The sequence below is a fragment of the Anoplolepis gracilipes genome, chromosome 1 (assembly GCF_047496725.1).
Source record: "Anoplolepis gracilipes chromosome 1, ASM4749672v1, whole genome shotgun sequence".
NCBI lineage: Eukaryota > Metazoa > Arthropoda > Insecta > Hymenoptera > Formicidae > Anoplolepis > Anoplolepis gracilipes.
In genome coordinates this window covers 2,515,743-2,539,591 of record NC_132970.1, presented here as the reverse complement: position 1 = coordinate 2,539,591, position 23,849 = coordinate 2,515,743, and the positions used below count along the sequence as shown (strand labels likewise).

The window sequence follows — 23,849 nt, the reverse complement described above, 5'->3', positions numbered from 1 at the left end:
AAAATTATATGTCACAAAATAAACAATCGTTTCTTGTGTAGCACTTGTTGAATGTCGCGACGTATAATGTGTATTTCTTATATAAAATCGCACCTTTAAATATATGTATATGTTTTTATATATACATTGTATATACATTTTACAGAGGAATTTTTCATTTCCGCGTTTAATTTATATTGCGATCAGTCGAAGACGAATATTCTGATACGTCGTGATTCTGCAAGTATTAATTTTCTTGAATATGGACCAATAACTGGTTTCCTATGTAAATAGGAAGATTATATCTATTGGAGAAAGCCCACGCATATTACAAGATATTGTCCAACCGTTTGTTTATTGGACTGACTGATACGTCGTCTCTCATCCTGTGTTATATCCGTTTGATATGTGTTTCACAAACTGTTCAACATTGCAAATAAGCGTTACTGCATGACCTACTATGTGGATTAAATCAAGTGGATTTAGGTAACGGCCGTTTAACTCTTTCTTGCGCATTTTAAGAATACAAACAATATATTTGCTTTTCTTGGTTGTATATCATTTTATTCATAATTTTGTGTATGCAATCATTGAATTTTTTATATAAATTGCGTACATTTCAATAGTTATATAGTTTTTGATTTTATAAAAATCCATATATGTATATGTATATATGTATATATATATATATATATATATATATATATATATATATATATTTATATATATTTATATATATGAAAATATTATATTTATATATGTTGAAAATGTATCTTTTTTTCTAACATTATAAAATGTTTCTTGTTATATCAGTCCATTTTATGATATTCAATCTAACCATCGCCTAAATTATTAAAATATTCTTTATTCAATATTATTTTTGAAATTAAATTTCTTCAAAGAATTTAATACGTTATGAAGAAAATTGAGATAGGAAAATATTATGCACATTTAGATAAAGTTTTGCTGGAAATTCTTATAATTAAAAGGAAAAATATTTCAGAAACATACGACTGCAATATTTCAAACAAAGTATTTCATTTCGGAAAAAAAATCTTCACAGACAGAGAAACTTGTATTTACGTTACGTTTCCTAAATTAAAAGATCCATGGAATATATATATATATATATATATATATATATATATATAATATAAATATAAATTGAAGGACAAATTGATTTTATAATTTGACCAAAAGCTTTTTGTTCAAACACCTTGTGTGATTTCTAATCGTCAAAATGCGATAGCGCGATTGATATAGCTCATTATATATTATTTACGAATAAACGCTTTTTACAAAGGTAACGTCCAGCGACCCGGCATTCAACTCAACATGATAAATCAATTAATTGATTTCGCGTCTATTGCCATATTGCGCTTGTTACATCGATATACCCATGGTTAACTGATATCGCAGATCATTTTTCAGTTTCCTCTTCTACGTCGCAACTGTATATATAACGGAAAAGAGAACTTAACTAGTTAACCGTGGCTAACAATTGAACCAAAGATTAAGTCCTAAATTTAATTCATTAGTTAGAAAGTATTTACACTTTTAAAATCTTCTTTATTGGACAGATTTGTGCGACAAAAAAGACTTGATCTATTTCTAATTTCCTGAAAATTTAATAACTCTGTAATGAACGCTTAATTATGAAAACGAAGAAATAATGCAAATGTAGTCCTCTAGTTATCAATTTATAATTTCTATATGATAGCAGTAGTAATTTATTTTATATATAAATATATAAATATAATATATATATATATATATATATATATATATATTATATTTATATATATATTATATATATTTATATTATTATATATTATATACATATATGTTATATTTATATTATATATTATTTATATATTTGTCAGAAACTATATGCATAAATTATTATTGCAATGACAAAGCCTAATAATCTTAATAATCTTCCGTCGACTCAGATCGCGTCCAGTCGCGCCGACACCGAAATCGGCGATCTGCATCATGCCATCTTCGCCTAGTAGGATATTACCTGCTTTTATGTCCCTGTAAATCTGTTCATTGCTGTAGAAATATTCAAGATATTTGAGTACTTCTCGAAGTATCGTGGCTATGGTGGCTTCGTCGAATACTCCATGCTTGCAATTGGTGGTTTTAGTTTTATGCTTGATATCCAACAAGGATCCGTCTTTTAATAATCTTAAGACCAGCCAAAGTTTTTCTTTTCTTCTTCTACCACGGACAATGTGTAATAAGTCACGACGTTTTCGTGAGTGCAAGAAGACATCGCCTGTTTCTCTTTCAGTAATTCGTTCATGTTTGTACTCCATTTTTTTAAGGTATAATCAAATTGAATATTATAATGTTATTGATATAGAGGATATCTGGAAAAATATTTTATATGTTACTTTATCATATTTTAAATTATCAAGAATACATTTTCTAGAATAAATTTGAAAATAATAAAGAAATTAAATTGTAATTTTTTTGTTATATAAAACGCATTAAAAGCGCCTAATACACTTTATTGGAAATGCGATATATCGCTATTTCTCCTTTGAAACACAGCACAGAGCAAACCACTTGAATTTTTAATATTTTTTCAGAATTTACTTTAAAAAAATGATTTTGTATTTAAAAAAGATTCAATCTTCTGTTCTTATAATTCTTATAGAATAAATATACATATGTATAGGAAGAATTCTCATGGCTAAGAATAAGTCTAATGTATCTGGTTATCTTGACATTCTTATTTTGATTAGACCTTGTTAAATATAATCAAGACAAAACAAAATAGTTTTTACAAGCTAGCGCGATAAATAGGATGTGTATCTCTTATTATAACAATTATTATTATATAGTATACGGATATTAATGCATATTAATTATATAGTATATAACAAATATTAAGTAATTATATATATGGACTTTAACGATATGAATTTTAACGAATGTTTCTATCTTCTTTTTGGATCATTCTCAGCGTTATAACAAAATAAAAAAATATGACATCGAAAAATGATACATATCTAAATTGAGATATAATTATAAACTTATCGATTTTTTTTAAATTAATTTTTTTTTTTAATTCTCTTGTATTTAAGACCTTACGTTTGGCTCGTATCAGTCTGTTTTATCATTAACGTATTTTGTAATATTTCAAACCTTATATATTTTTATTTTTGTAATAATCTTTTAAATAAATAAAAAATAAATTTATTAAATTTTATTTGACTAAACATTCATTTTTGGATAGGGCCGAAAATCTTATAGAAATTAGATTACTTTGTATTATAAACTTTGATAAATAATTTTAAGATGTGTATAACAAATAAGGAAGTGTTTATTGACTGTCTGTTAAAATTCTAAAACGAAAAATGTAATAACCTAATAAACCATTTATTAAAAGTTTTGAAATTAGTCAATTAGTAAACTTTCGATAATTGTCAACAAAAATTTGAAAGCAAAATGTATAGCTTGTACAATACTCATGTATTTTCGAAGTCAGTCAAGGAAAATTCAGATGACTATCAACTAAAACCTTTATGCAGAGAAAATAGCATGTATAAGGCCCGATAGCATCAACATTATTTTGGCTCTAAGCAAGACTTAAATATATAGCTGTCTTTATTCATTTAGAAAGAAAGATGAAGATAGACACATGTTTAAGTCTCGCTTAAATCCAAAATAATGTTGGTGCAATCGGACCTTACAGTTATACATTATAGTTTTCTTATTTTTTTTCTTTTTCGATGTTGAAGTAAAAAATAATGCAATTAATAATTATGAGTGTTGATTTATTTAGAATATTATAAAAGTACACATTTTTATAATAAGATTATAGAAATATTTTATTTAATAATATGAAAATACTTTTCTTGTTACAGAGAGATTATCGAGATTTAACATAAATTGATAAATATGCATTGTACTCAAAATTAATGAATCAAATTTATCGTAATCGTATATACATTATTAGGCTATTAATTATTTAAAGTTTTACAAAACATTGCAAAACATTGGATATAAAAATCGTTAACAACAATTATTTACATCTAATGTTTTGCAATATAATTATAGCCATCGGCTAATTTATTTCTAACACATATTGATATATTATAATCAATATCACATTAATTTAAAACTGCGCACGAATAATTTGCATCGTCGTAAATTTTATAAACTTGTAAATGCTAATATTTAATGAATTAATTTTTTCCGTGAACGTATAGCTATTGCAAAGCATTAAATTAAAAAAAAAATATATATTAACAATTTGTATTTGGTCAATTTATTATGAAATCCATTAGAGATAATGGAAGTAGATCTTGCTTCCTTCACGGTTGATCACGTGTTTTCTTCGTGACAGCTTCTAAAGCTGTCGTCAGCTAATAACGACCACATAAATGTAATAGAAAACAAGAAATCGGCTTTCGCGGACCGAATAGCAGGCAGAGTTCCGAAAACAGCGAAAACAAAAAGAGGTTAATCGCGGATATTGATTAAGACTCTTTCGCGTACTTATATTTTTAATAAGCTTGTCTATAAAAAAGTTTGTCTTGTAAAGACAAAGATAGTGATTTACTTTTAAACTCGTCTATCCTACATATACATATAAATCTCTATGTATGTGTGTATGTGTGTGTGTGTGTGTATGTGCACATTTTTTATTTATTTTTTATTATTTATTTTGAAAAATATTGTATAAAATGTTATCCGTTATGAGTAGATCATTCTGTATTTGTATTTTGTATTTATATTCGCGTGTGTGGTTACTCCGGTTTTACGATTGCAATTAAAAATTTGTTAACATTTTATAATAATCTAATAATCAAATAGATTAGCGCTATGAGTTTTGTGAAGCATTGATAAACATCAATATTCATTTCTCAAAAAAATAATGTACTTACGTTATATGATTGCTGTAATTTTAACGAAATGGATGTGCTTTCCAATTACAAAATCTGTTTGCTATGAAATTCGTTAACGTTTCCTTATGTTATTGCTATATTTTTTGTTAAAAGCACAAGAGTGCAACAATTTCTTTCGCTATGGTAAAGAAACTAAAATATAAAAAAACAAATATGTACATATGAATACTAATAAATTGATGAGTGAATTGAAAGAGTCAAGTATTTCTCTATTTTTTTAAAAAATAATTTTATTCTATAATTGTATAATATTTTGAGTTGCATATGCTTATTCATTACATGTGCATCTTTCTAGTAAATAAATTTGTGCCAATATATCAAGATATTCTTCATATGAACATAAACACGTGTCTGATTTGATCTTACTTGCTTACCTGGACAGACAAATTTTTAAGAGGATATTTGGAGAATATATAATTTTTACTTTTTGTAAGTTTGATGAATAAGAGATATGTTAAACGAGATAAATTGACACATGTATACATTAAACAATATATTTATATTATTTTTTGGTTGAAAATAAATTATTAATTTTTTGAAAAGTTAAAAGGAATATTTTATTTAAAACTTGTCATACTCTTGTTAAAAAAGCACGAATTTTGAAAGATTAATTAAAGTTAAGCAAACATCTACTTTAACGAAAAAATACATTTCTAGAATTGTATTTTTATCTTACATTCTTTTTCACACTCTTAAATAACACTGCGCATTACAACCGATTAACGTCGATTGTGAGCCTTTAGCAAAGGTTGAAATTCATTGTTTACAGGGACCCGAACCGGAGTCAAAATTGATAACTGTTTTGTAACCTTGTGAAATGTATACAAACTTTAAGAGGTATTAGGTTGTCTAAAGCGTAGCGACAGAAAGAGGAAATCTCAGAGAGTTTGTTTTTGTTGTACAGTTATGTCCAAAAGTTCTGCTATCAGAGCATACCACTATTATCTCAACGAGAAAAACAAAATTTCAATAAACTTTTGACATCGCTTGTTCGTAGCATGTGGCTTCCTATATTCTGCGCAGGCACAGTAGGATGAATAAGCGGAGAAAATGAGACAGACTCTATGGTTGATATTCATAGTTTGTTCTTATATGTATTTAAGATCGTCTTAATTATGGTCTTAAATCCATTCGGCAATCTGATTGGTTAAACGGAGTCTTAAAATGATTTAACATGATTTAAAATGATCTCAAATATAAGAACGGAATATCAGCCTATATCTACTTTAGGCACGTTTTCTATCTATGAGCTTCTTATGTAATGTCTCTTCTAATATACATTTCAATATTCATAAACAAAAGTTATAGAAATTTCGAAAGTTATTTTTAGTTGGACCGAAACCGTAAAACGTATTGAAATTCTATTAAATTTATAACATCGGAATCATAATTGATTCCGATCGTTAAATTATTTTAAGGTTCTTTTCGGTACTTTTTCGATTTTTGAAATTTATTTCTATAAAATATTTTTATATTACTAAACTAGCATTGTGCTGTACATAATAATGTATTTTATTTTTTTACTTTAAAATTATTGATTTCTGAAAAAAATCAAGCTTTTTAACACCTATTTTTCGATGATCACATTTCCGCACGTTAAAAAGTTCTAATTAATAGTTGAATAGTTGCTAGTTTTATCCTCTTATAACAATATGGGATTAAAAAATATTAAAAAGTATCTTTTTTATTAATGAAAAATGTTTATTAAATTTTATTTTTTTTAAACTTTTTAACCAAATTTGAGGAAAAAACATAAAAACCTAATTTTCATCTTCCTCAGGGAGGAATATAAAAATATATGTTTATATTGAAAGACTTTCTTTAAGTTTTTTCGACAAAGAATCATGTAAAATTTTTCGCATTTATTAGAATCCTGTATATATATTTGCATCTTTTGCTCTTTATGATTAAAAAAAAATAAATAAATTTTTAAATTCTATAATATTTGATTGAAACAAAAAAGTATATATTTGAATAATTATTTTCATTTTTTATAATTATCTATCATAAATATTTATTATAATATTTTTTAATAATTATCTACATTTTTTAAATGTGCTTACTATTAAATATCACCTTCATGGTCATAAATAAGCAATACATGGTCAGATTTCCTAAGTGTTTATTATTCGAAATTGTTCCAGTTTATATTTCGGAGATAGATAGATAGAGATAGAGAAAACGAATTAGCACAAGACAGCTATCGGGAGTGTGCTTCGAAAAGTATCATGGACACAGAGCGGCAAGAAGCACCACCGTTTGCAATTAAAAAGCGATTTAAATGCTAATGGTTGTGTGTAATTAATGCGTCACACGTAAACTCTACGCATGCACTGGCGCTCCGCGCACCACCCTCTTGTTTTCTCTCTCCCTTTTTCCACAGAGTGTCAATTATTATTTCACCGAACGATCCAAAGTGGAGACCTGCAGGGCGGACCCGAGGGAGGTAGATGTATCGATTTTACGAGACACACGTCCGAGCTGTCGATGGATTTATAATAGATTACTTGGCGGAGAAGAATATCCATTTTGTGCATGGTGAAGATCGTTAATATAATCCACTCGGCCCGACCGACAGCTCGGAATATCATTTTCACTTTACGGGAGAGTTTCGTGAAAGGTACCTCTATAGGAGGTATGCTAACATTACATTAAAATTGCTTGAATATTTTGAGCTTGGCTAACTTTTGCAATCATTTTTTTAACTGTTACATTAAACACAAAATAATACTTCTTTTATATATTTTTTTGTTATATGATTATTTATTTATTTATGATTTAATAATATGATATAATGTTTATAATGTAAATTTTTAAATTTTTACGATGTATAATAATGTAATGTTTAATAATTATTCATTGAAGAAATAATATCGATATTCAATAAAAATAATAATTTGTGTTGTGAACAACGAAACAAATAGCAAATTAATTATGCAGTAATCAGTGCGCAATAAAAAAGATAATAAAGTAAAAAAAATCAATACGACATTTGTGTAATCATCTCTATCTATTCTTATTAATAAGCCGAGAAATCGTAAATGTTTTCTTATATTGGACGACAAATCCTCGCCTGAATAACATGCGGAATAATTTATCTGTGGTTTGCCAAGTAATTGGATTCCGTTGGAGAGTCGATACTCGTTGTCTTTGTGATTGGGATACACTCGCCGCCGATCCAGCACGATCGTAAATAGATTTCTAATCGAGCAATATATCTTCTCCAAACACTCTCTCGGCTCGACGCGCGACACCATCCCGACAAAAAGTATCGGAAAATCGGTTCCGGGAAAGTTCCATTAACCCATCGAGCCACGGTAACGATTTCTCGGCTAAGTGACCCCGAACGAGCCATTTGATGGGTACACGAGTTATCGTGCGATATCGTCCTACACCGGCACCCGTACGTGTAAAAATCGTAATAATGGTTATCGCCGTCTGTCAATCGTCGACGAAGTAGGAACTCGTTAATTCAATAATACTACTCGTTGCGGGACGATAAGCGTGTTCGAAAGAAACCCGTTCCCCGAAAAAGACACGTCTTCCGTCTGTCGTGGTAAAGCACATAGCACGGTAGAACGAGACAGCATCAAATATCTGGAGAAAAGGTAAAAATATTTCACGAATAAGAGAGAGCTTAGAGATAAGATTTATCCAAACTATTTTTAATAATTAAAAATTTTATTTGAGAAAATCGTCTTTAAATCTTATGAATATTAAAGTTAATTTTTAAATCAAGTTATTATCTTATTATTTTAAATTAAATTAAAAATAGTTGACGTGATGGCTGTCACGATGATTTATTTTATTCGATGCAATCAGAGATGCGAGAGAGACGCAACTGTATTCGTGAGGATAATCTCATTGAAATATTTTCAAGCAAGCGATTCTCTCCACTGCACGTACGGTTTAATCCACTTCACGCGTACAGCCGAGAACGCAGCCGTGAACGATCCGCGATTGGCAATCGATTAATCGGCATTATCCGACAATACTGACAATTCGTTGCGCCAATCTCCCGTTTCCCGTTTACTACTCGCCGTGCAAAATTCTACGTAATTTTTTTTCGCCGAGATCGAGTCGCCACGTTCCGTTTTCTCGGCATGATCGTATCTCATGTATATCTGCGCTTTTCGTCTCAACTGTCGTAACTAATTCATTTCTGCACTCATTTCGGACAAATTACATTCTTGCAGAAAGATTCGAAACTTTTTTGAACATTTTCTGACATTTATTAATATCAATGTCTTTTTTGTAGAATAATTCAGTATTTGTATAATCTCTTTTTTTCTTTTTTAAAGAAGAAACACTTTTAAATCAGTAGAAACTCGGGCACACATAAATTTGTAAAATCTATATCTTCATCGTTAACATATTATATTAATTAGTTATTCAAATCTAGTTATTCATTCGATAAAAACTTTATCCTCCTATATATTCACGTACATCCGATCATACGATAATACAGCTTTCGCGTCGCAATTAATTTCAAAATATACATAATTAAAAGTCGTTTTCATATTTTGATATGTCAAACTAAGATTACGGAAAAATTTATGTGGAACAGAAAAACGGTTTAAACACGGTTGAAAAATACGGAGACAATAATTATAAATTCATATGGTGATGTGGTCGCTGTGGGAAATCGTTTTACGTTTAATGTTGTAACGAACATAGACAACACGAACAAACGGGCTGACAAATGACCCGGGAGAGAGAATCGCGCGCACAGGAAATTGATTTATCTCGGCTCTCTTTCTCTCTCAGGATAGTAATGAGTCAACACGACTATGGTATATCTCCGCGATTGCCAATATCTTCCTTTTCCAACTTAATAACCGACCTTGTCAATTAGGGGGCTCCTCTAATCGAGGCTACGGATAGCTAAGTTTTACATTATTACGCGTTGCTCGATACAAATTAATCGTTCGTATACAAGACAGACTCATACCCTTTGGCCCTTGCTTGGTTCTCGAACGTTTTCTCCGAGAGCTCGTCCTTTTTTTTTCTTTCTCCCGCTGTTCCATCCGTATATCGTCCCGCGTATGGGGTGATTTGGTTACGTTGATGGTTGACCCCCAACCGCGGCTGTCGAAGAAACGGAGTGCCCCGTCGTCGATTAAGACGTGACCGATGAAGAGAGACCTATCGAGGTAATTCCGTTTCCTTGCGGGAGTTGCACGAAGCGCACGTAGGTCGATCGTTTTTCTTCCCTTTCTGTCACCGCCTCTCTTTCCTCTTTTCCGTAAGAATGATCTACGAGAGCAAGGTGAACAATCGTGAGCGCTGCAGCGGCTCTTGTTCACGAAAAAATAAATTCATTAGAATTCACACACAGGCATAATAATATGACGACCAGCAAACTTCCTCGCGACGAGGCGAGATAGGATCTATTATATTATGCAACGACGTTTGGCGAACGGTCAGAAAATTATTCAATTTACTTGGAAGAGCGAGTGGCGTTTAGTATCCTCGTCGCGCGGTTGTTTATGCGCTTATCCAAAGCGCTCTCGCGCTGATGTTTTTCAGCGCTCGTCGACAAATCTGTTGAGTCATATCCTATCTTTAGCACGACAGTGCGAAGGTCGGACTGCATCGAGGAGGATGCTCGGTGCTGCGATATCGCGCACCTTCCGCGCGACGCGCGAAACAAATACATCGTCCGGAATCGGGCGGGCGGCAGAAACCGTGAGAATGACGCCTACGTGAAACGGCGTGTCTCGTGAAGCGGGCACTCGAGGAATATTTGAACGAAGCCCGCGGGATCTGAAACGACGATCTATAACGTGGATCGTGAATCCCGCCGTCCGGTCGTTGAACTCGCTCACGGTCGTTCGCGGCGCGCCATAACGAGAATTTTAACACCCTCGCTCGGCACCGTCGGGGCCTTTTGCCGGCCATGCCGAAGGGTATCGCTTCCATGTGACGGCGTACTCCGACACGTCTGTTTCTCTCTTTCTCTCTCTTCTGCCGTCATTGCGTCGTCCTTAATTCCTCAGATAAGAAACATCGAGTAACTTGCCTGGCCGAGTCCGCAGCTCCAATTCTTAAAAGTCAGCTTACAGAGATCATCGCGGATAAGGTAATGTCGTTGCTCGTTGAGGTACATACGAGGTAAAGTCAGAAATACTTGGTCGTTGATGTGATTCATGGTGGTGAAATTATGGCGGGTTTCGTGATAGTCGGCCTGAAGTTACTATATATAATGTCCTTTTTATACAATTAAACAATTGTGATTATTAAATAATAATTAAATAAATTAAATCATATAGTGTCTTGAAATGTATCAAATCGCTAATTATGTACAATAATACAACTATAATATGCATGAATTCAAATTGAAAATTAACTATATTTACGTAAACAAATTGTAATTTTATAGAGAAACTCAAGTAGTAAACCCCCCCCTCCCTCTTCTTGTTCCTCTTCTTATGAGTCCTCGTGTAACATATTTAAATAGTCCTTTATAACCAGCTGCTTTTACCTGGATAGGCCTGGTTAACGAGATACTTGCTTACATACGTTTTAAAGAACTGGCTCTCTTTCCTCTTTTCTTTCTTCTCATCCATAAAACCTCCGGAATCATATCTCTTCTCTTTTATCTGGCTTCAAGCAACGCTACACAAAATTAAGTAATTACGACACACGCGGATATAACGACCCCATGAAAGTATTCTCTTTTTTTCTCAGTATCGTTGCACGTTAATCGAGGTGTTAAAGTGCTCCGATTTCATCAAAGCTCGCCCTCATCTTTTTTATTCGGTACTACACACGCGTTCGTGAAGGCGCTATAATTCTTATTATCGCACACAAAAATCTTATATAATGTTACGGTCGAAATCCTCTGCAATCGTTATAAATCAGTATCATTCTAGTAATATCAATATAATTGTCACTCATATTAGCAACAATGTAATACCGAGTATATCCGTTTATACTTATTTATAGATTCTTAAGATTCTTATTGATTAGAGATAATTTTTATAAGTTTTTATCTAATTACGTATGTATGTACCTCTTTTCAGATGCTCTTTTCCAGAAGATTTCTAAATATTTGCACATCTGTGTACATGTAAAAGCAAAATATGCTTTTTACAGCATGTCTATTTATTATAATTCTCGACCGTTAAGGCAGACGATATTATCGCTAGTTTATTTGCCCTTTAACTGAGTACACTGGAAAAAATAGCGATGCTTAATCAGTGATAAGAAATCGAACGTACTATTCCGTTATTTGCAAGTTGCAGTGCCTGCATGAGTTGCTTTAGTCACGCGATGTCTAACGCGTGATCAAAAACAAAGGAAAAAATCGAGAAATAAAACGTACGCAACGTAGTCCTGTACATACGTCTCTCCTCGTGCGCATAGTTTTGACTTTTCTATCATTTTCATGTATATTTACGACTTGATTACAAAGCTCTTTGACAATTACGCAGCGAATGCCAGATACAGCTAACAGGCATTAATTATTGCATAAAGAGAACGGACAACCTGTTGCATTCTCCCTAACGTTTTCCGGTGTCGCCTCGAAGGATGTGTTTGCATCAGATGTATTTCGCAGTTCTCACAATAACTTTTCGATATATGGTACATCTATTAAAAGCTTATCTCTTTCTCTCTCTCTCTCTCTCTCTCTCTCTCCTTCTTCAGATTCTTATAACTAAATATAAATATGTATATATTGTATATACGTATATTTTAAGAAGTTTACATATGTAAAATATGTGTGTGTATTTATACATATATGTAAACATATTTATATATGTAAAGTATTAAAAAAAAACTAATTAATTTGTTTAGTAATTTAATTCAATCATAAACAAGTATTTTAGTAATATAAGTAATTTAATAATTTATAATAATTAAATCACATAAATATATAAATAAAGAGAATGTTGATTTTATTTATTTAAAGTTTACTTATATTTTTTTAGTTTGCTCTAATATTTGTATATTATTTAAAGAACACCATCTAAATCTTCCTTTATGGAGCAATATGTATTATTGATACATACATCTGCACGTTAAGCATTTTTACATAGATATCCATTACAGCTATTAAAAAAATGCGTATCAAACAGATCGGTAAATTCGGCGTAAATGTTCGCGGGATGCAGGATGCCACGAAGATACCACGAACGGTAAAACGGTCGGTGTCGCCAGCCAGAATATATGAGCTATCGGGCGTGATGAATCGCTGGAAACTTTGGGGACATCCCGATACGGTCCGGTATCGCCAATCGGCCAGCCGGTATAAACGGACCCGTAAATCGTCGAGACGATAAATGACAATTGCGGCTGACACACGATCGGCTGCTGTACGCGGTGTCACGCTCGAAAGGGCGGAGGGAGGTAAGGTGAGAGAGTAGCCCGAACGCGTGGGCGAATGCGAGATAATGCGTCACATTACGCACGCGTGGGATGTTAATAAATTATTATTGCGCCCCGCGCCAAGTTTCCCCTGCTGCAGAATGATATCTCCATTGTCCTTCGGCGAATTAATAGCCCGCGGGGGCTACGCATAGTAAACTCTGTGGTTAACTCGCGTACAACGGCTAACAGTTGTCTTTAGGAATCGGACGATAGGATCAGAGCGCGATGATCGACGACGCTGCTATCTCAGATTGCTTGCAGAATTTACGATATAACGTTACTCAATAGAATGATTTCATCATAGAATAATATTGTCAGGAAGAGAAGGGTAAGATTTGAAAAGTGTATGACATGTATTCAGAAGAAGTCATATATATCAAGTTACACACAACGCATATAAAATCGCACGTATCTACTTTCCAATGATAATACTCTGACTCGAACTGAACGGTAGTGTATTTAAAAACGTGGGCGAGTTCGAGCCATTCACCAAAATTGCGACGATGAGCCAAGCGTGAAAGCCTAGAAGACTATTATCGAATATGACAGGTTGGTTGTACCTAATTTATCTCGCTTTACTTCTTGTATATCTGGCGAGACACGCATTCGTATTATGAGGACGCATCGCACACAGAACAAAGATCTGTCTCTCTCTTTCTCGCATGTTCCTACCCGGCGATCCATCATCGTAACAATTAGTGTTGGCCACGTTTCTTTATCGGCTCGCACGTGGGAGGTGTAGGTGGTGGATGAGCCTTCGTGCCCGAGGATGATTCAACGTCCGATTGCATTAATGGCACCGTGGAATGTCTTTGTCTCGATTTGGTAGCGGAAACCATGCATTTCGACTCATTGTGTTCTTTCACTTTCATTTGCTTTTTATCTGCTCTATTAAATATTATCGATCTCGACTTTCGTAACAAGATATACGTGACTAAAAAGTAAAATATGTACTGAGAATAACTTTCATCGCTGAGAGCTTTATTTATTATGTAATAATAATTTATTTAAAATATTGAAAGAGAGAATATAGCTCTTCGAGAGAAAATTAAATTTAATAAAAATCTAATATCGCTTTTATAGAGCCAATGAAATGGAATATAAAAATGAATTCAAGAGAGTTAACGGTTGGGAGTGTTGCAAGATGATTTAGACACGGACTACTTTTAACATATGATTGTACAAAATACAGTTACTAATAGCGACGATGGTAATAACATTAATAAACTTTCTTACGCTTGTATTACACCATCGTAATGATAAAGGCTACCTCGGTATCGATCGTGTCCGTTAGTCATATATCGAAGAATATACTATGCGCAACCGAGTTACTTACCGTCGGATCAATCATCTAAATATATTGGTGTCATTACGAATGCGGTGTAACGCCGATAAATCTATTCCCGTCGCGCCTTTACGTTCACTGTTCTTCTTTGTACGCCTCCCTGTCGCCAAGAAGTATCTTTCGCGCGAGCAGTGCGACGAATGACGTTGACGTTTGCCTGGCAGTGTGACAATTATTAATGAACATACCCCACTGCGCATTCTGCATAAATTCTTTACGACCCGTTTATGTCCCGTGGTTTGTAAAATGTGTTAAAGTGAAGCCCGTGATGTTTACGGTAGCAGAAATTGCGAAAGAGACTTTTGCGATTGTTGCGCAATTGTTGTAATAAACATCTGTACGACCTGCTTTAAAGTAAAGTCTAATTATAAAGATGAGTATATTCTGTCACTCTTTATGACTTTTTTTATGAACACAAAAGAATCTGAATTTTGAATTCTCGAATATTCTGTTGATTTTATTTTGATTTTACGATTATTGAACTAATTTTTACAAGGATGAAACAAATATTTTTAAAGATCTGGAGAGATAAATAGAATAACTTTTGTATAATATTTATAATTTCACGAAAGAACGCTCTCTACGAGAATAATTTATTTCTCAATATTAAATCTTGCGATGATCTTTTCAATATTACAAAAGTATTATTATCGCACTATGCTCATATCAATAAAATAATTATAGGAAATTCTGTTGTGGGAAAGAAACGTATCGTATTGTGACTACTAATCATTAGGCTAATGAGGCGTTGCTACATTATAGAGAATTTGTTACATGCGACTAAAGTCGCGTCATTATCAGTAGAACAAAAAATATTAGCATTTCATTAAATTAGCAATCGATTCTGGAAACCTGCCGAGAACGCGATAAAGACTTTGTTAATGGTCCGAGCGTTACACCTGGATGGCTTAAATTTCCCACCGGCGAGTTGTCCACTGAACCGAACGGTCGAAAAAGCCGGTCTTGAGACAACGTAGATTTATTGCCGTTAATATCGACGTGATATTAAAATGCGCACGTTAATTAGGAGTTTCCGTCCCACGGTGCCTCGAGCACACTTTGTGCCGTGCTTTTCGATACACGCTTGTAATACATTATATACTTTACTCCATTCTCGAAATAACTCTCCAAGATTGTCGGTTAACCGGGCCGCGTCTTGCAAATTCATACCTTTTGCTTGTCAAATTTCGTCCTGCAGCTGTCGCGAGAAACGACGGCATTACCAGCATAATTAATTCTTCGATAAACTGTGACGGAAATATCGCTTTGATATACATATAGGCAGCTCAATGATCTTTATCCGTGAGGATTTTTCACGTTTATTTTTCCAGTTTATATATATGTGCTGATGCACATTGTCAACGATAAACAATGTGTCGTCTGTCACTTACACTGAAATAAAGATGTTTATAGTTTCAATTAGTATTTCAGTTGTGCAGTAATTGTGCGATTACTTTAATGGTCAAAGAAAAATCGATGTATATAATTAAAATGTTTTGTACGTGCCAAGAATGTGTGGAATTTAATATAAATCTTTAAAGTTTATTATGAATTTTTTATTATAATGAGAAAAAAAGAGATACAAAATAATTAATTGATAATGTTAGGAAAGTCGTATTGCACTTGAGAAATTTGTAATGATTATGAACTAATAAACAATTTGTTGGACATCGAATAACATACGATGTAAAAAATAAATGTCGTTTTTGTACAAAATAATATAATGCATGTGTCAGGAATTAGTTTTTTACAACAGAAATTCAAGTCAATAATTTTTATAACTTTAGATTTCGATTTTATGGATTTTGAGAACTAAAATTATAAATAGAGTAAAGTGTTATTTACAAAAAGAACTTTTTTTATTTTTCTATTTTAATTTAAATATAACTCTTATTTTCAGTAAATTAATGATTTGCCATTTATTTGTTTTTTATTATCAGCGTTTTATTTAGAGTTATACAAATTGTAATTGATGTGAAAAATACATTTTATTATAGCTGTAGCATTCAAAATTAAAAATAATATTCACTCCTTATATATAATTGTATCGTTTTTAATCCCTATTTTTCGTCAAACTAAGTTCTAAGTTTCTCTTGTTGAACGATAATCTATATCACATATATAAAACATAATGTCTGTATGTATGTTCCCTATAAACTTTTAAATCTTTTGACGAATCTAGACGAAAATTTACATAGTTACTCTGTAGAATGCGGAAAATATACACTATCATAAAAACTGGTCACCTCGCTTCTTTTTCTTAATTTCATCTTTTTGATACTTTGTGATAATTTAAGAAAGTCTATGCTTTTCCAATAGTCAATTACATGTTGCTTGCTCCAGAAGATATATCAAAACATTTATACATTTTCGCTCTGGAAGGGAAAACTAAAAATATAGTAAAATATATATCGCAAAGTATTAAAATAATAAATTATGTTGCAATAATACATGTATGTACTTAGTATAGCAAACAAGGTGGTAATGCTATATGAATTTTCAAATTATTACATCACTAGGAATTAATTTTAAATTTATTATTCAATTTTCACATTTCCAGAAATGTTGAGGTTTTAGATATGTCAGCCCTGGTAACGTCAAGTAATTTAAGCTAGTATTCAATAATACTAGCCAGTTTCCAGGGCTCGATCTCGCTGGTAAACGCGAGATGACTTCGTGGCTCACCTCATCTCGGCTCACCTGCGGTCGCCGAGGCTGGTAGCACCTGCCGAACGAATCGGCTCGTCGCGCTCGGTGGTAGGTACAGCATCACCGAAAAAGCGTATAAGCTTTATGGAAACGTCGGTCGTTACATCTATGTTGCGCACATACGTTACATATTCGATATGATAGCAGTCGCACACGGGGTATCATATTATACAACACAAAACGAATTCAGTATCTCAAAGCAAGGGAAAAGAATTTATTTTTTTATTTTCGCTGTTACAACAAATACACACAAACATGTTTGTTTTTATGAATGTAATTTAAAAACGGTATCTTTTTTTTTTTTTTTAGCAATATTTCATCAGAAATTTCGAAACAAAAGGGAGAAATTTTTACGCTTATCTCTATTTTATAACATTTTAATGTCTCTAAACATCTCAATATATTAAACAAGTTTGTTGTTTCATTTGCGTAGAGATATGTTGGTAATTGAAAATATTATTTTTCAACGTGATGTGTGCAAAATAAAACCTCATGGTACTTTTCACATATTATGACATCCCGCATACGAGCGTGGTGCGAGTCGCGCACACTCGCGATTATAAATAGAAGCCAGCGTGGCGAGTTATGCAGCACCCGCTAGATAGCTACGTCGCGCGCTGTATGTGCGGCGCTATTATAAGGACAACCGCAAACCTGTCAGCGATCGGTGTCGTACGCACGGCAAAAAAATACGAACGGATGAAGTGCGTTCGCACGCGAAAATTCCTCCCTTCGCTAGACGAAGGACGAAGGATTTGACCACCGGAGAAAACGCCACTTGTCTCTCGTGTGTCGCTCGTCAATCTCACCCTCTCCTTTCTCGTCCGTCTCTGCCTTCTCCACCGTCGAGAGAATTAACCGGTTGCTCTTCCGTACGGAGGAAAGTGCGATAACCGTGAAGCATCGACCTACGTGTCTCGTACGTTCTAATCAAAGCCTGGAAGCAAGCTAGTCGATTTTTAAATGTCCGAAAAAAAGAGAAGAAAAGAAAACGTTATAAATTTGCAAAATTTATGTAATAGTCAATTGTTGTAAGTTAAATCTGCTGAATCACAATTAAATACATCAGCACGGAAGAAAGTTTTTTAAATTTAAAATATCGCCAAGTAGTCGATACTTAGAAGATAGATTTTGATGAATTTTCATAACTGATTATGAGATATTAGTGCGAATATTAATATAGTGTATTATTATTGTGCTGCATTTTACAGTCAAGTAGCATTTGCTAATCCTAAATTTTAATCTCAATGTGATTTATTCGTTTTAAACTTTTTATATATTTTTTAAAAAGATATATATATATTATTTTGCCAAATCTAAAAATAATATTTGCTCCAGACTATACTTTAAAGTTAAGACGGGTAAAATATCAGTACATTAATACTATACTACTGTTATATGTTATTAAATGTTTTATTATCTACTATATACTAGGTTTTTTCTCACAGAATTGAAATGTACAAATATTTGAACAGCGATTTTTTTTTTACTTTAATTTTTGAAGTCAGCAATTAAGAAAAAAGTAATCTTTCTTCTGAGAAATCATCAGTAATAAAACTGAGATTAAATCATGCTTGAGGACTCTTTTTAGCAATATATTCGCCACTTATTTATAATATAACGGTGAAACTTTTATAGAACCGGTCGGATTATCCCGGACATATCGCGTTATACGAACGATAAAGTCGGCCGGTGATAATCGCGTAAGTAACGAGGCTACATTATATCGTCATTAGCCCGCGGTGCCGTTTAAACGCTCGGGGCGCGTCCGTCACGCGCGATGCCTAATTATACATCCTCCGATCCCGTTGATATCCCGAATTACGTGGGCAGAGATGTCGGAATGACAGACAGGGAGAGGTCTCTCGGTGTCTCTCCAGTCCATTGAAATCTCGCGAAAACGACTGAATGAACTTCGCGGAAGCGGATAATGGGCTGTGGCGGGTGGCGTGTCGCGTTTCGGTTATTCATTCGTTCGCTCGCTCGCACGTTCGCGAATCGCAGCTCTGTCAGCGTTGTAATCATCGCGACTGCGGTTGGATCTCGTCGCGGCGCGATATGACGACAAACGGCCGGCACCGTCTCGGAACACCGGTCATCGTTGTTCGCCTAATGGGCTGCGCATTTCTCCGTCTGCTTTCACAGCCAGCTGATTATGACATGTTGGTCGCGTCTGCGACCAAGCGAGCGAGCGAGAATCGGATACATACCCCATACCACGTGTTCCAGGCACCGTAACGTCATTTGCCCGGCTAATGACTCGCTGGCACTTAACGTTACCGTGGTTCGCCCCCCTTCACTCCCCCCTCCCTCCCTTTGTCCCCTCACGCGCTATCCACGCGCTTTCAGACGGCTCTATTCAAGAGATCACACAAAGTGTCGCCGAGTAAAATCCTGCAACTTTTGCTAGTTGATCGCGACACTCGATAGCGAATCATCATGTGTTGGCGTATTTAAGCGCCAACACAGTAGTATTACAATATTTACTCTTCTTCTGTATGAAATATGGTAACGTGATGTATCATAAAAATATAAATGATATATATTTAAATTATAGGAACTTTTTTGCATGATGGAATATTTTAAAATATTAATATACATATATATTGTAAAAAAATTTGTTTTAATCAATTTCAGTCATGTGAAAATGTTTAAAGCAGTTATTACGAGATTAACACCTGTTTTATTAAAGAGAATTTTTACATTTTATTTTCAATGTGTGTGTGTGTGTGTGTGTGTGTGTGTGTGTGTGTGTGTGAGAGAGAGAGAGAAAGAGACATTAAAAATGACTTATAATTAGAAGATACATTGCACTCTGCTAATCTTCTATATCAATGAAAATTACAATTATACTATTAAAGTCAGAATGCGCAGTTGTATGATATGTAGACGATGTAAAAATTTTGCATGATTATAAATAATTACATATGAACATAATTTGGACACGTTAGCCATCGTACCCCATAGCAAACGAACGATTTCCGATCTTGTTTGCGTGTGGGCAGTTTAATAACGTATTATTAGCACTATCGGGATAACACAAAAATGAATATGATACAAATCTTAGATCGATTATCTAAAGATATTTTTATACAAGAACGAACGCACAGTAGCATTAAAGAGAAAAACCCCTGGGCGTCCTCATAATTTGTAAGAAATATGATGTTAAAGGTACTTAGAATTATTATGCGATATCGATACTAACTTATGACTTTGGCAAACTGAAAAATCGTAAAGTTCGCCGCGAGCGTTAGAAGCTGTCGTGATCAATGTAGATTCGTTACGCTCTCGAACGAAACGAATCGATGGAACGGGATTAAGATTGGTGAAGACGTCAGCAACCGCCGAGACCATAATTCTCGCGAGTATAAAGGACGCCCTCATCGGCGTCATCGTCGTCGTCGTCGTCGTCGTCGTCGCGTCGCGCTCGTCGTCGTCGTCGTCGTCTTCGTCGTCGTCTTCGTCGTCTTCGTCGTCCCGATGTAGGAAACGATTCCGTCGTGGAAACCGCTTCTTACGCCTTGGCGGCGTGACGTCGCAATTATTCATCGCGTATGGTTGCGAGTAACAAATCGCCAGTCAAGTGGCAACAGCGTCGGCAACTTGCGCAAGAGACGCGAGAGAAGGTAGAGAGAGAGAGAGAGAGAGAGAGAAAGGGGGGGGAGAGAGAGAGCATACGCAAGAGACAAGATCGAGAGAGATTGAAGAGAGGAGAGAGAGAGAGATATATATATATAATGATAATGGTGGGCCGCAAGGGGGAAACACAAGTGCGAGAAAGACAGATAGATAGAAAGAAAGAGAGAGAGAGAGAGAGAGAGAGAGAGAGAGAGAGAGAGAGAGAGAGAGAGAGAGAGGACAATAAAACAGAGAGAAGGAGATAAAGCGAGAGGCGGACTCCTCCCACATACGTCTAGATTCGTGTCGCCAGAACGTAAATTTAGCACTAACGCATTATGCACGCTCGGGCTACGTCGCATTGGGCGTGCGATACCGACAACAGTGCCCGTCTATCGCTGTGTCAGATGTATTGCAGACAATGTAAGGAAAGGCGTCTGCAATACATCCGACGTCGGTCTCTTATTTCGCGCAAATGAGGTGCGAAAGTCATAGTGAGGCCAATCGCGGAAAATTGCCAATATGAAAATGAGCGAGTTGTCTGCCTGCCTTATCTATCATTATAATCCTAGAATGCAGTATTTCATATAATAATATTTTTTATATAAGAGCTAAATTGTGTGTTAACGATGTTAAGGGCGCAATTTTTAATACATGTAAGATTAATACTATTAAGGAGGAAAGAGGAAAGAGAGGTATAAAATAAAAATTATAACGTATAGGAAAAACTTATCATTCTTCTCTTTATAAAGTTCTCAATATCAGAGAATTATAGAATGCTAGAAATGTTAATTTTTATAAATGTAGGGCAATTTTCAATTTTAAAGAATGAAGACGAGACAATGTGCTTGATTTTCGCGGGCATTACAAGGGGGCCTCATTGAAAATAATCGTAAATCAGCACTAAACAACAAGCACAAGGTCACTGGTTCGCGCCGGTAACGGTCAGAAATCTCAATTAGCCCTTTGTGCTGGATGTACGCCTGCGCCCGGATTTGATTAATGTACATTTTACCGTAGGCTGCCTTTGTGCTTCAAGTCGGTGGCGGCGGAGAAACACAATTTACGCCGACCGCGATGGCAATATCTGTTTTACGCTCGCAACGACGACTGAGACTTTGCGAGCGCGACTTTGTGATCCGTTATGATTTACATGAATATTATCTACAAAGACGAGATTAGAATGGTTAATAAAACGATCTTCATTATCGTAGTATTAATAGCTTTCGATTGTCTTGGTTGGAAATTAATTAAAATATAATTATAATTTGAAATATATAATAAATATAATTTGACGTTATGTATATATATATATATATATATATATATATATATATATATATAATATATATGTATACGCATAAATATTGATGTATCATGATGATTTGATAAACTAATCATTGAAATAATTGAATTTTATATCTAGATTTAATTATTAATTTTATCCATTTTCAAAATATCAAAAAAACTGATTGATTTTTTCCCAGCAAATGCAGTTTAGCTATTTTTCAGTTAAATTCGCTACGTTTACATCCGTTATATTCTATTTCCGTGATAATTTGGGCCTACAATAGTACCACAAAGACAAATGTTAGCGGTAAAGTCACGTAAATTGATGTACCATGTATACCCTCTGCTGTTTCGCTTTATAACAATCATCCTCGGTTACAATGCACAAAATTTCCATGATTTGTAATAATATTTCATATTTACTTGTGCGCGTGCGAGCGCGATTAGTTGCAAGTGTCATTTACGTCATAACGTCGCACTTCTCTCGATGCTCTTAGAAGCGGAATTATGCTATAATAACTTTACTCCGCGAAGACACATTGAGAATACGCAATGAGAAATGAAATGGCCGACGGATTTGTCTCTCGTACAAAAGCGCGGGAGGATTATAATTTGCGGTTAAATCAGAAGGAATGACTGGAAGAAGAAGTGCCTCGCGGGAGCATAATCCGAGACATTAATTAACCGTGTAGTCATAATACTGTCCGGTGGTAGAATCGAGAGACGTTTCTTCTTCGCTCATTGTGCATAGCTATCGTCGAATCAACAAATGGAGAAAGAGAAGACGAAATTATTTACGAGCGCCCGTTCTTTTTCGAGGGAAAAATTTTAGACGAGGGAATTCGAGGATGATAAAGAAGAGACAGCGAAATGCGCAGTAGTCATCGAGGAAGGACAATCCGAAGACAAAACAATTGCGCGATTTCTCGGCGACATATTTGTCCTGAAATGCAGTGTCACGCTGCACAAAGTGTGAGTAAGCTAAAAGCCAAGTATTCCGCTTGTCTCTTATGACACGCTGGATCGCATTGATAAAAGAATACTCGGCAGCGAGATAATAAATCTGACAGCGCGATCTTTTGTCACATTTTATAACAATCAGTTATTCTCTTTTGGAAAAAAAGATTCTAATATATAGTGACTGAAATCAATATTTATCACGTATGCACAATTATTTATTAAGCAGAATATTGTGTTGGATTTTGTTAAAAATAGATCGAGGCGAAAAAATATTTTTGAGAAATCAATATTTTGACGTTTAATTTCGAGATCTGGGTGCAGCTGCAACAAATTGATCAATTTACAGAAAGATCGATGATTATGCTACAATGTAAAATCCCTTTCACGAGTAAACAACATCTTGTATGCAAGACAAGAATTCAATTATAGAAGTAGCAGAGAACAGAAGTCGTCTCCCCCTTGCGAATCGCATTCACCGATCTCGCGCCTACTTGAAATAATTGCGTCGAAGACGAGGTGATTCACTGACCAGAATGACTGCATGGATTGTGGGTCGGCGATCTATTTCGATCTAGGTACCATCTTCCCTCACAAAAGAGCTCTGATATGTATGTCCAAGCTATATTTCCTTTTCTGCTTTTTAAGCTAAACAA

General features: G+C 34.2%; 1 long non-coding RNA gene across 2 annotated transcripts; it reads right to left on the bottom strand.

Moving 5' to 3' along the window:
* Positions 1–2,282: 2,282 nt before the first annotated feature.
* On the bottom strand, positions 2,283–5,719 carry LOC140668771 (uncharacterized). 2 transcript variants are annotated; one of them, XR_012047233.1, is made up of 3 exons: positions 5,578–5,719; positions 4,881–5,033; positions 2,283–2,354 (listed from the first exon to the last, which is right to left on the bottom strand). It is a non-coding gene; the product is annotated as an uncharacterized lncRNA (long non-coding RNA). The 2 variants fall into 2 exon arrangements; XR_012047234.1 differs by lacking the exon at positions 5,578–5,719 and adding an exon at positions 5,276–5,533.
* Positions 5,720–23,849: the final 18,130 nt, after the last annotated feature.